This window comes from Myotis yumanensis, unplaced genomic scaffold (assembly GCF_028538775.1).
Source record: "Myotis yumanensis isolate MYYU_CA2020_CCGP unplaced genomic scaffold, mMyoYum1.0.hap1 SCAF_13, whole genome shotgun sequence".
NCBI classification, from domain to species: domain Eukaryota; kingdom Metazoa; phylum Chordata; class Mammalia; order Chiroptera; family Vespertilionidae; genus Myotis; species Myotis yumanensis.
In genome coordinates this window covers 27,848,514-27,862,460 of record NW_027223764.1, presented here as the reverse complement: position 1 = coordinate 27,862,460, position 13,947 = coordinate 27,848,514, and the positions used below count along the sequence as shown (strand labels likewise).

General features: G+C 40.5%; 1 protein-coding gene and 1 pseudogene across 10 annotated transcripts in view; one reads left to right on the top strand and one right to left on the bottom strand.

The window, feature by feature from the left end:
• The window catches only part of SGMS1 (sphingomyelin synthase 1), a 261,890-nt gene that overhangs the window by 75,806 nt on the left and 172,137 nt on the right, over positions 1 to 13,947 (bottom strand). For 9 of the 10 annotated variants that reach the window (XM_070432761.1, XM_070432760.1, XM_070432766.1 and 6 more), the window contains one exon: positions 13,745 to 13,825. The gene's annotated coding sequence lies outside the window, so the exon portion shown is untranslated. Of the gene's footprint in view, positions 1 to 2,689; positions 2,957 to 13,744; positions 13,826 to 13,947 lie in introns of those variants that run through there. The other variant, XM_070432769.1, reaches the window with a different exon arrangement.
• LOC139022181 (cold shock domain-containing protein E1 pseudogene) overlaps positions 1 to 13,947 on the top strand; it is a 120,029-nt pseudogene that overhangs the window by 34,242 nt on the left and 71,840 nt on the right.

Below are 13,947 nucleotides of genomic sequence, written 5' to 3'. Positions count from 1 at the left end.
GGTTCAACACGAACCGACGTGCTAACAGAGATTTTAAAACATTGCACACAGCATATAAAATACTGCGGGTGTGCATCCACACACAGAGAATTCCCCTACTGGAAGTCATGGACCCAGCTGCTTGGTTTACAAGCAGAGAACACCCGAGTTGCACTTTGCGAGGAGCAGGACGAACAGGCACGTCCAGAACTAAAAGAGCTCCAGGAACAAAGGAGAAAGTCACTCGGAATCAGCAGCTACGAGGCGGCCACGTATATTAACAGGTTCACCAAGAATAGGGCTTGCTTAGTTAATATTTGAAAACCACAGGCTTCCCAGCAAATGCATTATTCCTTGAACTTTGACACTTTGGCACGGGGGCAATGAGGAGCTTTTAAAATCACTTCAAAATCTGCTTTGAGCTTAGAACTTCCCCTGGATTATTTCACACAGGAAGATCAACACTATTTTGTTAGAAGCAATGGGAGCCACCTGGGAAAAATTACAAACCTTAAATGCTAACTTCTAGTGTAAATGAAATTAACTAGCTGTGAAATTTGGAGCAGATTATGTAACCTTGCCCAGGTTGTTTCTTGAACTATAAAGCAGAGATAATAATACCTCTAGACCTTCCAGCATTATTGTGAAATTTAATGAGGCAGAGGGTACAAAGCATCTCAGTCTCTGATAAAAGCGGGCTCTTTAAATGCCTGGTTCTCTTACACCCATTGGGGTGAATCAAAATCCAAATTTAATTATCCCTTTAGATTTTAGACATTTCCAGATTTAACAAAATAAATTCCCATTCTACCACCTGAGGAATTAGGGCCACTTCTCTCAACATCACAGGCTGTTTCTCAAAAGAAAGGGGATCCCAAGTTGTTACCTCTCACTCAGAGCCACCTAATTCGTTAAACTCAAAGCAACTGAACTTCCAATTAGCCTATGAGCTGGGAAACAGTATTAGTATTAATTCAATGTGTAAATAATTTAAAATTCTAACAAATTACTTTAATGATCCCATTTAGAAGTGAATGATATCTGGAGAAGCTTCCTTCATAGACCTGACAAAGTCAGTTGCAAAGAACTTTGCTCTTTCTTTCTGTTAGAGAGCCTGTCTACTGTACCAGTCTATATCTTCATAAATGAAGTATAACGATAGCATCATAAGTTCCTGTCATCCTTTATGCCACCAGGATGCCTTCCACCTGCCTCTCCAGCAGTCAGTGTTTCTGATGGTGATGTGTCTGTTGCACTGTGTATGTCTTTGGCAAAACTGCAATAATCACAGATTCTGCTTCTCTGCTGCCCTCCTCCCAATCCTCTTGTAAGAAAACAATGTACTTGCAGGATACACATCTCTATGCACTGCTGACTAATTTCTTACATAAAAAGCAGATTTTTTTTTTTTTTGAGGAGGAGGGGGAGAGGGGAGAGGGGAGGGGAAGAGAGCCGACGCTAAAAAGCAGATTTTTAAAAAGAAGCTCACTGACTTTATTTCTACATCAATTTAAAAGTGATCATCAAAGGGAGTTTATCACTACCAAGCCAGCAATGCAAGAAATGCTAAAGGGAATGCTGTAAAAAGAAGAAATAGAAAGGGGGGAAGGAAGACAGGCATAAAATACAGAAATGGCTACAAACAAAGTACCTATCAATAACATTAAACGTAAATGGATTAAATGCTCCAATCAAAAGACATCGAGTGAATGAATGGATAAGAAAACATGACCCATATATATGCTGTCTACAGGAGACCCACCTCAGAACAAGGAACTCACACAGACTGAAAGTGAAGGGATGGAAAAATATCTATCAGGCAAATGGAAATGAAAAAAAAAACTGGGGTAGCAATACTTATATCTGACAAAATAGACCTCAAAGTGAAGACCATAACAAGAGATAAAAGTGATAATCAACTCAACAGGCTACGAGTAGACTGGGAACATACCACATTAGAGGGTTCCCACTGGGGTACAACGTAGATAACAACTCCAGATGGCAAACACAAATCGGGGAAAATAAAAATAAAAATAAATGCTATGCACTCTTCTCAGTGTATTCCTCTCCACAAATTCCACAGAGCAATTATCTGGCCACAATAAATAGAAAGCATAGCTGTGGAGTAAACACGCTCACTCCACAACGCAGGAACACGTGCTTCCCTCTGGCACCGAGCAAAGATCTCACTCACCGACTAAGCTCCCAACCAGCCAAAGGAGTTGGCTGGAAGACCTTTAATGTTACTTAGTACAGGGACTGGAGTTTGAGAAAGGGAGTATTTCCCCCAAACTTTGTAATAAACTGTAAATACAACCCCACTCCCTCAAAAAAACTCCATTAGGAGAGCTCGATTGCCCCTAACCCAAACCACCGCCTGGTCCCTGGCTCTCAAAAGCATCCGCAGGGTTTGGAGCACAGATGCAGCCCGCCTATATGCTGCCACTGTTTCACCAACTACCCTGTGAGCGGTCTCAGGGGTCAACAGCTCCTGCCCATTTTATCATCAAAGCGAGATCCAGTACCAACCAGGATTCCCTTTCCTTCGCCACAGTGGAGGGAAAGGCAAGGATCGCGTTAGTGGGTGTTTTCTGCCAGGCAAGAAAGGCTGTTTCCCCCGCTCTGAACCGGTCCCACCGTCTGTCCGCGCTTCGCCGGCCCCAGACAGCCTTTTAATGAAGCACCGCATCCCAGGCGGAGCAACACTTACGGGCTCTCCAGGCTGGAGGCAAAGTCTCCTGCAAAGTTCCCGGGGCACTGAGTTTCCGCGCCGCTCCCGCACGCCGGTGCCTGCCGGGGCGCAGGCGGAGCGGCGAAGGCGGTCCGAGGCGCGCCAACCCCGGCCCCCGCTCCCGGGCGCGCCCGCGCCGCTGCCGGCCGGTGGAGCCGCCCTCGCCCGCGGCCTGGCCGGCTCTTGGGAGCTGCGCGGTGCTCGAGAGCCCAGCGGGCGGGTCCTCCCAGTGTGAGCAGGCGCCCAGCGCAACCCCTGAGGCTCCAGCCGGGAGGCCGCGGCTGAGCTGAGCAGGGCAGCAGAGGTTTTAGGAATGCAGGGCGCGGCCCTCTAACACAGCAAAAAAGAAATGAGTCAGTCCGTGCAATTCTAGCCAATAAGCGTGTTCAGTCGGTGAAGGCGGAACTTTCCCTTCTTGATTTACATGAGGCTTACGAGCCTTTCGCAGCCTTTAAAAAAAAAAATCAGCCTTTGACAACTTCAAGAAAATGTAGATGGCCTTTTAAAAACTCTCATAAAATAAGGGGTAATCTTATGATAGACATCTGAACAATGGATGTGCATTAATTTCTATTCCTTAGTAAAAGTTCTTGAGTTAGGCAGCGATCCAGGGTGTAATGAGGCGGTGGCATCAGGCGTCCCAGCAGATTTGGATCTGATGTCTGACACTGTATGACCCAGGGCAGGGTAATTATCTGCAATGAGGGGATAAAATGCTCACCTAACAGAGTTTGAGGGACAGATGATATGTTCTAATACGTGCAAAGAATTTAGCACAGCACTTGACATAGAGTAGGCACTTAAACAATGCTATCTTGTCCCTCTGAGTTCTGTATCAGAATCTCCAAAATTGTGGAACACTAGCCCATAGTTTTTCTATTATTCTTTTCAATGTTAAAATATCCCAAGAATTTTACAGCTGAAATCGTTCTGTAGTATTGCATGGTCTGAGTCCCACATTTAAGTAGTGAAAAAAAAACTATAGAAGCTTTTGGTTTAGGTTCTTGGATTTGGTGTTATTATACAATAAAAATTTAATTAGCAAAACAAAGGGGTTAAAATTGGAATCATTTCATTTATGCCACATTAAACCAACTTTTAAAAAAGTAAGAGTGATTTTGGAAATACTGTACTCTTTCCTTCTGGATCATTGTGCCTAAACATTATTTTATAATAAAAATATTTAAAAGAAACTTTAAGTAGTTGGGAATTGGCACATTACAGGCAACGATAGAACTGGTAGGTCCCAAGTACCAGTCAAAAAAATAAGTTGAGCTGTAACCGGTTTGGCTCAGTGGATAGAGCGTCGGCCTGTGGACTCAAGGGTCCCAGGTTTGATTCTGGCCAAGGGCATGTACCTTGGTTGAGGGCACATCCCCAGAAGGGGGTGTGCAGGAGGCAACTGATCGATGTTACTCTCTCATCGATGTTTCTAACTCTCTATCCCTCTTCCTTCCTCTCTGTAAAAAGTCAGTAAGATATATTTTATTAAAAAAAATAAGTTGATTACTAGTGAGGGAGCAGAGTTTTTACAGAGGAAGACTGTTTTTTAAGTTACAAATTAAACCTACTTGGCTTTGGAGAAGACTTCTTAAGTTTAACTTTCTCACATTTGTTTAGAAACAGTCATTTTATAGGCCAAGATTTCTTCAAAATACTCAATAGCCAAACATAAGATCTAAAGTGCGATCAAGGGATCTAAAAAGTTAGTTTTTTCTCCAAACCAGCATGGAAGACTAATAAGAACTACACCAGGAGTCAAGAGCTCCTGCCCTAATCCCAGCTCTGCCAGTACGTGGCCACGTGTGTGGCCCTAGGCAAACTGCTTCATCTCTCTCTCTCTGAAGACCTCTAGTAGTTCTACTTGGAAGACCAAGTTATGGTCAAAAAGGGCAGGCGTTAAGGTACAGTGCAGGGAATACAGGGGTGGGCAAAAGTAGGTTTACAGTTGTATGTGAAACAATTTATTCTTGTATTATTATTTATTAATTACTGCATTTGTATTACAACTGTAAACCTACCGTTGCCCACTCCTGTATAGTCAATATCATCGTAAGAACTGTGTATGGTGCCCAATGGGTACTGGACTCAAAAGAGTGGTCACTTTGTTAGGTATATAAATATCTAATCACTATTTTGTTCACCTGAAACTAATATGATATTGTATGTCAACTATAACTAAAAAATAAATTTTAAAAAATAATCTAAAAGTTATTTTAAAAATAAATGTAAAAAGGACAGGCGCAAGATAAGCCTATAACTTAGCATTTATCCTTAGCAACAGGCATAGTTGGTCCTATATCTTAGAAGACATTAAGTTGATAAATCTCCCTCGACTCTCATATTCCTCACAAAGGTAATCTTATTGTCTTGGACACTTGAAGTTAAATCCTGAAAATATCTGCACTCCCTCCCTCTCTCTTGATGATTCACTATTAATAGGTATGATGACAGCTTATCTTTCACATCTGTACCATTTTTTCCATTCCTGATTCGGCCATTCATCCCTCATGCCAGGGTCACCAAAGGCTGGGTGTCTCTGACCTGTTGTTCCAGCTGCCAGGTCCCTCCCTCTGCTCCCAACACATCACTACCATCACATGACAAATGTCAAAGTCCGGTGTGCCATCATGTCATGAAACTTTCCTCTCTCTGTCACCTAAACAATAGTAAAGATCAAAAGGAAAACATTTGCTTTATAGGCAACTTTCTTCATACATTCATATAAATATGTATTTTGGGGAACATCATTTTTCTTACAAAACTATTACAATCAATTATTCTAGCCAAACTGATAATATGTTGGCCATTACACCAAGAATAGCAGCTCTTTTATAGGAGAAGAATATATATATATATATAACACCTATGAATATATGAGCAACTCAATAAACTTCATAACATCATAGTCTGAAAAAATGCAATTATATGTAGACATAGGTCCACCGAGATACATAAAAGTGAAAGGGAAAGCTAGCACAACCAGGAAATAGATAATCTACTTTGTTTCTATTGTCTAGGATCCAGTCAAGTTTAAAATTCACAGAGTGGGTGCTCCATTCAGGAAGGAGGACTTTGTAAATATATAGCTCAAAGCACTTACAAGACGTTTACAATAATCCTTATGCTTTGGACGTAAGGATGCGATTACCAACATTTTTAGAACATCCTCACAATAGAAACAGGATAACTGTTTCTAGGATGTCTTTGTTGCCTAACTTTAAATTCAAAGCACAAAGTTTGTCCTTCCACTGTTTTAAAAATAACAATTAGCCCATGGGCCCAATGTTACAATGCTTAGTTACTCAAAAGCTGGTCTCTACCTCTCAAACCCCCACCTTCCACTTAAAAAAAAACAACAAAAAACAAAAAAACATATCTGCCAAGTAACCAGCCTGTGCCGCTTGTTTTTCCCCTACAGCAGTGGGCACATTACCACCTCCACACCTGGGCCCACACCATGCCCTTGTCTGATGACCTCTCTTACTCTTCTTCCGAGTTATCACCTTCCTAGTTATCAGTCAAACCCTTGCTTTTCCTGAAACGCTCCTCCCTCGCTCAAGCCCTGGGGAACTCTCCGCTCCTCTAAATACCTATAGACCTGTTCCTGATACCTCCCTCTCAAAACTGACTTACAGAACCTTAGCATCTTCCTTCTTTTTGAGATTCCTAACTTTCCTTTCTCACCAGATGATAGAAGTCCATCTGAGGCAGAGATTGTGTCTCCAAGGCCTTGTATCCCCCACCCCAACCCCACCCCCAGGACCTAGTAGATTCTGCATAAATAGTCACTGTTGATATGATAATGTCAGTTATATAACCACAAAAGAGAAAGGAAAACTTCCTTTCGACTGCTGACACATCAAGAATAAACAAATACTATAGCCGTTTAAAGCAGTTGGCAAGCAGAACTCAAATGGCAGATGCATTTCTTTGCTCTTTACAACATGTTCCAACAACACAAAATGCTACTACTGAGAAGGCAAATCTGATACTTCCTAAAGGGAAGTGAAGTTTACAAGAGTGTTGTCACATAAAATCTCAGTTCCCCAAACACTAACCTACTGAGGAGAAGAGAAACATTAAGTCATTCTCTCTTTCCTTTCAAGTAAGGAACACAAATGGACTTATTTGATAATCTTGCCAAAGTACCAATTCCTCCTTAAATAGAAACATCTCTCTCAACCCATATATATCTACGAACATCTACCTGATTACCTACAAGTGCTCCTACCATAAATGGTAGCAAAGGGCGGATAACTACTAGAAGCATCTTGAGTATGTGTTTGTTTACGTATTTGAAAATCAAAAGTTATATGTACATCTGCATTAAGGAAGCCTATGTCAAGAGTCATTTTATACATATGTGTATACACACACACACACACACACGCACACACACACAGTTACTAGTATCCTTTGATTAGTGCTAATACATTTATGCTTTTATAAGATAGGAATAAATGCTACCATTGTTCTCAAAAGCTATGTTGTAAATCAGCTGTCCCACTATGCAATTATATTTATTACTAGAGGCCTGGAGCACGGATTCGTGCACCGGTGGGGTCCCTCGGCATGGCCTGTGGGGATCAGGCCAAACCAGCAGTCCAACACCACCTGCCACTCCTGCCTGCTGCTCCTGCCTGCCACTCCTGCTCATCCTGGCCCTGCTGCGCCTGCCACAGCCGCTGCTCGGTAGGCTGTTGTTCCGCTGTGGTGGCCAGCCGTGACCCCTGCGTCTGGCATCCGTAGGTCAGCTGAGCAACACTCCTGCCGTGGGAGTGCACTGACCACTAGAGGGCAGCTCCTACATTAAGCGTCTGCCCCCTGGTGGTCAATGAACATCATAGCAACCGGTCGACCAGTTGTTCGGTCGCTCAGGCTTTTATATATATAGGTAATTGTCCATGAGAAAGACACTGACTTCTTAAATATTCCAAGTATAAACAACCAAATGAATTAGTCGGTATTCTTTAACTTGCAGGTTAGAGACACAGCACTTAAAGCTGCCCAGGTAAAAACAGGTTGAGATGCACTGACACTACATAACCCAGCAGCAGCCACAGCTGGGCTCTAGGATCAGCTCAAAATGAACTCCACCAGGACAAGATGGTGTCTTCGCTTCTATAGTTTGGCTTCGTTCTTCCTTCCTGAACTCTGCCTTCTTCCACTAAACTCCCTGCTCTGCCACAGAGATGGTCTATTCCACAGCTGTAGTTTTTAAAATCCCCAACAATAAATCACACTCATCAGCTTGGGGCCATGCACCCACCCCAGTGGCCACGGTCCCATGTTTGGCCAGTCTACGCTAGAACTAGAGCTAACTAGTTGGACTGTCAGGAATAATAGTAAGTGCTCCAGAAGGTGAATTTACTTCCCAGAAGTGGGAAGGAGGGCTCATTTATCTGCTCCCGCAAATACCACCACTTATCAAGTAAGTCCATTTTTATGTCTACTGTGAAAGTTTATCTAATAGGCAGTCCTCAACCTGGTAATATATTACATTCTAAAAGTTTACTTTCAGAGTCTTAATTAAGTTAATGATCTCTTAGGTGGCACTTGAAATGCATTTCTTGAGAGATAACATGTAGATACTGGTTTCACTGGCATATGAGACTTATAACTGAAGTATAATGTTAATAATGTTTCTAACACTATACTCAAACCCCAGTCATAACACTGTTCCTATAGGAAAGTATATCTGAAATTCCACTTAGAACAAGACAAGGATGTTCAATTTAATCCATTTACTGAGTATCTAGTAATGCCAGTGGCTAGCTTTGTATGTACATTATTTAACACTTAATCTGTACACAACACAGAAGGTAGATGTTAAAAACTGCACTAAAACCATAAGGAAACTGGGAGTCAAGAAGGCTTTGATGCCCAAGATCAACTGTCGAGATAAGTCAAAGACAGATTCAAAACCATGTATGTTTGACGCCAAGGCTGGGACTGCTGTGCCTGATAGTCACAGCAGTGAGACAGACGTGGGTTTACACTCGAGGAGACTGAGAGCTAATGTTTCAGACTCCGTAACTATCCAGATTTTTGTGTAGAAAAGAGACCAGTGGGCAGTCAGAGCCAATAGCCAGACATTAACTTTCTGTATCTTCCTGAGAAGGCACATCTCTGGCAGAACAAAAGAAAATATTTCTCTGAGTAAGCCTTGAACTAAACTGATGCTTCTTGTCCTTACATGAAGATCATCTGAAAATCCATGGTCTATAAACAGTATCTTCATAAAAAATTTATTTTGCCTTGTTGAAAAAAGAGGGTGCTGCCCTGGTTGGTTTGGCTCAGTGGATAGAATGTCAGCCTGCAGACTGGAAGTTCTTGGGTTCGATTCCGGTCAGGGGCACATGCCCGGATTGCGGCCTTCATCCCCAGTAGGGTGTGTGCAGGAGGCAGCCAATCAATGATTATCTCTCATCATTGATGTTTCTCTCTCTCTCTTTCTCTCTCTCTCCCTCTCCCTTCTTCTCTAAAATCAATAAAGATATATTAAAAAATAAAAAACAAAAAGAAAAAAGAGGGTACTATCTATTAAAACACTTGTCTGAGGTGTTTAAAAGAAAATTAAAAATGCAAAAATAACTGACTAAATGTGACTCAGTTCTGCCAATATAAATGCAATTAATGCATTTAATCTCATTAACTGTTTTACACTTAGAAAACTTTTTGGTTATGCAGTATTTAATACATGCAAAAGAATACATTAGCATATTTGTCAGGGGAAAATAACATTAAAATCAGTAATTATAAACCCGCTACCCAACCTAAAGGGCAGACCATCACTGCTGAGCCATGCAGCTCTCTGAGCGCTCCTTTCTGTCTGACTGAGGCCGACAACCACTTCTTTCTAAAAGTCCTTGGTTCAAGATGGGACTTTAATAATACATTAACCCTGTGCCTTTTGAAATCAAAGTGGAGAAGTGGTCAGAAGTAAGAAACCAGAGAACAGCTGATTCATAATCATGAAAGAAGGGAATAGCTCTGTGTATGGTCTTAACCCAGAAACTGCTCGTCAGACAGACCTGTCGGATCTTTTGGTTTCACTCATGGCCCAAAGCCAGAACTAGTCACTGGGAATATAAAAGTAAGTTAGATCTCCTTAACATCTGCCAGATTACTAGACACGTGACCTGATGTATGACTGGCAAACTCCAAATTATTCCAAATTGAGGTAAGGTATGACTAAGCCCAGTCAAACTGGTTCTCCCATGCAGAGACTTAAACAGACAGACACAATAAAAATCAAATAAGAAGGAAAAGAAAGGAGCACTCTGACTAATAATGAACTCCACTTTATATCATGGAAAAAAGAACCAATAACTTGAGGGGGCAAATCAAATAAAACAGTCAACAGTTTACTTAGAGTTTAATTTGTTATACTAGTGTGTTAACCAATTATGGGGAAAATTTTAAGGTATGTCATCTGTGAGGCTGAAGAGTTTACAATATATGCCAAAAGAAAGGACATACACTCTAAACTACGAATTGTTTCACTAAAAATACAAATGGAGAATAAAGAAGTCTAGCATGTTACAAATTAAATTATAGCAAATATATGCTAAGGAGGAAAGGGAAAGGGAAGCTTAACTAAAGGGAAGTAATGACACAAAGACCCTGCACAGTAATTGGATAAGTGCACCACTATTCCATAAACAAAGATGTCCATCACAGGGAAAAGTAAAACAACTAAAATGCTCACTAATAAGGAACGTGTTAAATACATTATAAACCACCTAGGTATGGAATGCTATCTCACACTAACAAAAATGATGTAGATGAATATTTGTTGATGTGGCATGGTCTCGGTATATTGTCAATCAAATCAGGGTTCTAAACAATATAACAACCCATTTTAGGGAGAAAAATCATGTGTATCTAATCTAGGCATAGAGAGAACATGGCAGAACACACACACACACACAAAATAATGGTTTTTCTGGGTAATGATCATTTCGATGAGTTTTCTACTGTTAATAATTTTTACATCTTTAAAGTTCTTTCCAATTAGCACTGTTAATTTTTAAAAGGCATTTTAACCAAAAGGCATTAATCATTACATGCCCAATTCAAATGTCATAGGCTCCTGAAACCCTCCCACTCATCTGTCTGTTTCCAGAGTATTTAATACAGGGTGGGGCCAAAGTAGGTTCACAATTGTTCATATGAAAAAGAATACAATAATTAATACACAATTATACAATAATAACTGTGTTTCAGATACTCACAACTGTACAATTACTTTTGTCCCAGCTTGTATATGTCTTAGAACATCAACCACATTTGTTTTAAAGTTATAACTTCCTATTTTCAGGCTTGATGATCAACTCTCACAATGGAGTAAACCTGTCTTATTTGTACTGAAATTCACCCTCACAACCAAGATTCCCAAATACCTAGCACACTACTGAGAGTGTTGATTTAAACCTAATGCCAGGCTGTCAAATTTACATATTTGAAGACTACACACCTAACAGTTCTCTAACCAAAAATTCATCTATGCTGGGGGTGTTCAGAAATAGCATCAGGTCCATTCTGGGAAGAGAAATTATAAATCAGAATATTTCTCTGTTAATTATTACCTCATGTTTACTTTTCAAGTTACCAAAGATACCCTTATTCAACTCAATTAAGACAGAGGTCAGTATTTCCTAACCCAGAGGCAAGTCTCTCAGATTTCTATTCACGAGTTTCTGCTTGAAATGAACAAGAATTACTTTTGCAATAATCCAAGTCCATCCCCAACTCAGTAGGAACTGTAAATACCTATTGAGTTAGGAAGAAATAAGGAAAATAAATGTTTTAAGATTACATAAGAGAATTGACATAAATGGGTGTCTTGAAATATCCAAGGCATTTTTTGAAAGGTTCAATAAAAAAATGTGTTTTGAAAACTAGGTGGGTGAGATTTGAAATAAAAACAACCACTACAATCATAGCTGTTACTTAGCAATTTCAGGCTTCAATTGTTCCCTTCTAAAGGGCAAGTCAGAAAACCGAAGAAACTGCTTCTGAAAGAAACACTGAGAGACCTGATCCAGTTTCCTTTCTTCCCTAGCATTTTAATCAAGCCCCTGTGAACTTTAAACTGCCAGATTTAGTTTTGTTTCTCTCTGTCTCTGAAGACAATTCACTTTCATTAAAACTTAATTTCTGAATCAAAAAGCAAAGCCTCACACGGAAGTTAGTCAGGAGGAACCCTGGCTTCTAGGCCCCGTTGTGTCACTACTGGAGGAAATGGAGATGCGAGAGAGCACAGGGAAGGGAGAGGAGGACATTCAAAAGAGACTGACTTATCCCCAAGCACTGCCACTCGACAGCCATGAGGGGAGGAGTGCCAGGGGCCGGTTACAAACTGAGAACTCCAGTCACACTCTTAAGAAAAGTGGCTTAACTTATGATTTGGCCTCAGCACTGACTGAGAACTCCAGTCACACTCTTAAGGTAAGTGGCTTCACTTATGAATTGGCCTCAGCACTGATCTTCAATTTCAGAAGCTCTGTGAGCATGACAACCTGAGTTGACATGCAAGGATTCAAAACCAAACCTTGCTTTTATCAACCCAACCAAAGTCATAAAACCAGGGCTGAGATGATCACTGAAAACTGTGGCTCAGCTGGAGCCAGCTCATACCAGCCCACCAGAGTCAACTATCATCTTCTCAGGATTTGGGGCAAGCCAGTTGTCAAACACAGCCATCATTAAAAGTCAAATTATATAAACATACAATTGAAATAAACTTATAAAAACAAAGATAATAAACACTCAAAACTCGCCACTTCCTATTTCCTATCACCTTTGCTTCGATGTTATTTGAAACTATTTGATCTGGTTGGTAGATAACTCTGCAATGGTGTGCTTCTGCACATCACTTCCCGACTGTGCTTGTGGTGACTTCTGTCGAAATCAGCCACGATGGGAATATTTACACCATAGAAACCAGCAAACACTACAACCCTCTCCTCTCTCCTTCCAGCGGGCCAGGTCTAACCCACCATTGCTTGGTAGCAGTTAAAGAAGTTGAGCTGGTCCATCTTTTGAGTCAAAACAAGGGCTTGTAAACTGTAAGTCATGATACAAATATAATACTGTGGTTCTATGATGTACCAGTTATGACACAAAGTCTATCATCTGGGTATTGACTCATATCAAATCTAATGCACAACGACTCAACCGACTTTCAGAGACTGAGTAACTACTAAAAGCACAGAGCATGAGTCAGGACTATGAATGTCTGACTCAAAAATGTATAATCTTTCCACTAGACGACCACGTATTAACATTATCATTATCATAATGAAACCAAAATCGACCACATACAACTGCCTGATAGTTAGCAAACATTAGTAGCTCCTAATGCAGCCGTGGGCAAACTACGGCCCGCGGGCCGAATCCGGCCCGTTTGAAATGAATAAAACTAAAAAAAAAAAAAAAGACCGTACCCTTTTATGTAATGATGTTTACTTTGAATTTATATTAGTTCACACAAACACTCCATCCATGCTTTTGTTCCGGCCCTCCAGTCCAGTTTAAGAACCCAATGTGGCCCTCGAGTCAAAAAGTTTGCCCACCCCTGTTCTAATGTGTAAAAATCACATACACAAAGAAGAATATGTGGACGGTGTAAACAAAGAGCTCAGTTTTATTCATGTTCACTGTTTATTGATTATCTACCTCCAAAATGTAATCACAAAGTAGAGGAAAGAAATGGCGCCCAACAGGACTAAGAAAATGTGTATTTGAGAGATATACTATAAAAGGATTCCTCTTTTAATCCTGTAAATACTTATGTTCTACCCAAACTAATGTACCCAACAACTTAAAATGACACACTCTGCCAGGAAAGAATAATTTCTCAAATGCTAGCATAAGTTTTTGAAGTACTTTTGCTTTTTACTTTTAAATATTTGCTCCTTTAAACTTTGAAGTTATTTGATTGTGCTATTCTTTTACCATGGATGCTTATAGAAAATTCACCTGATAGTCAAAGGAATTCTGAAAGGTTAACAAAACTTTACTTACTGATTATTTAAAAAAATTCTTGTCATCTTGGCTTCCTATGAGTTACCGGCTTCTCCCATTGTTCCAGTACATTTCCATCACCTGTCACAAGGAGAAAGAATCTGATTAGTTGTATGTCTCATAGAGATCATTTCTTGGTCTCTATGTTAGTTTTTTCCTTTCTTTATACCCAAAACACATTTGTCTCTTCCTTGCTCTTCTAA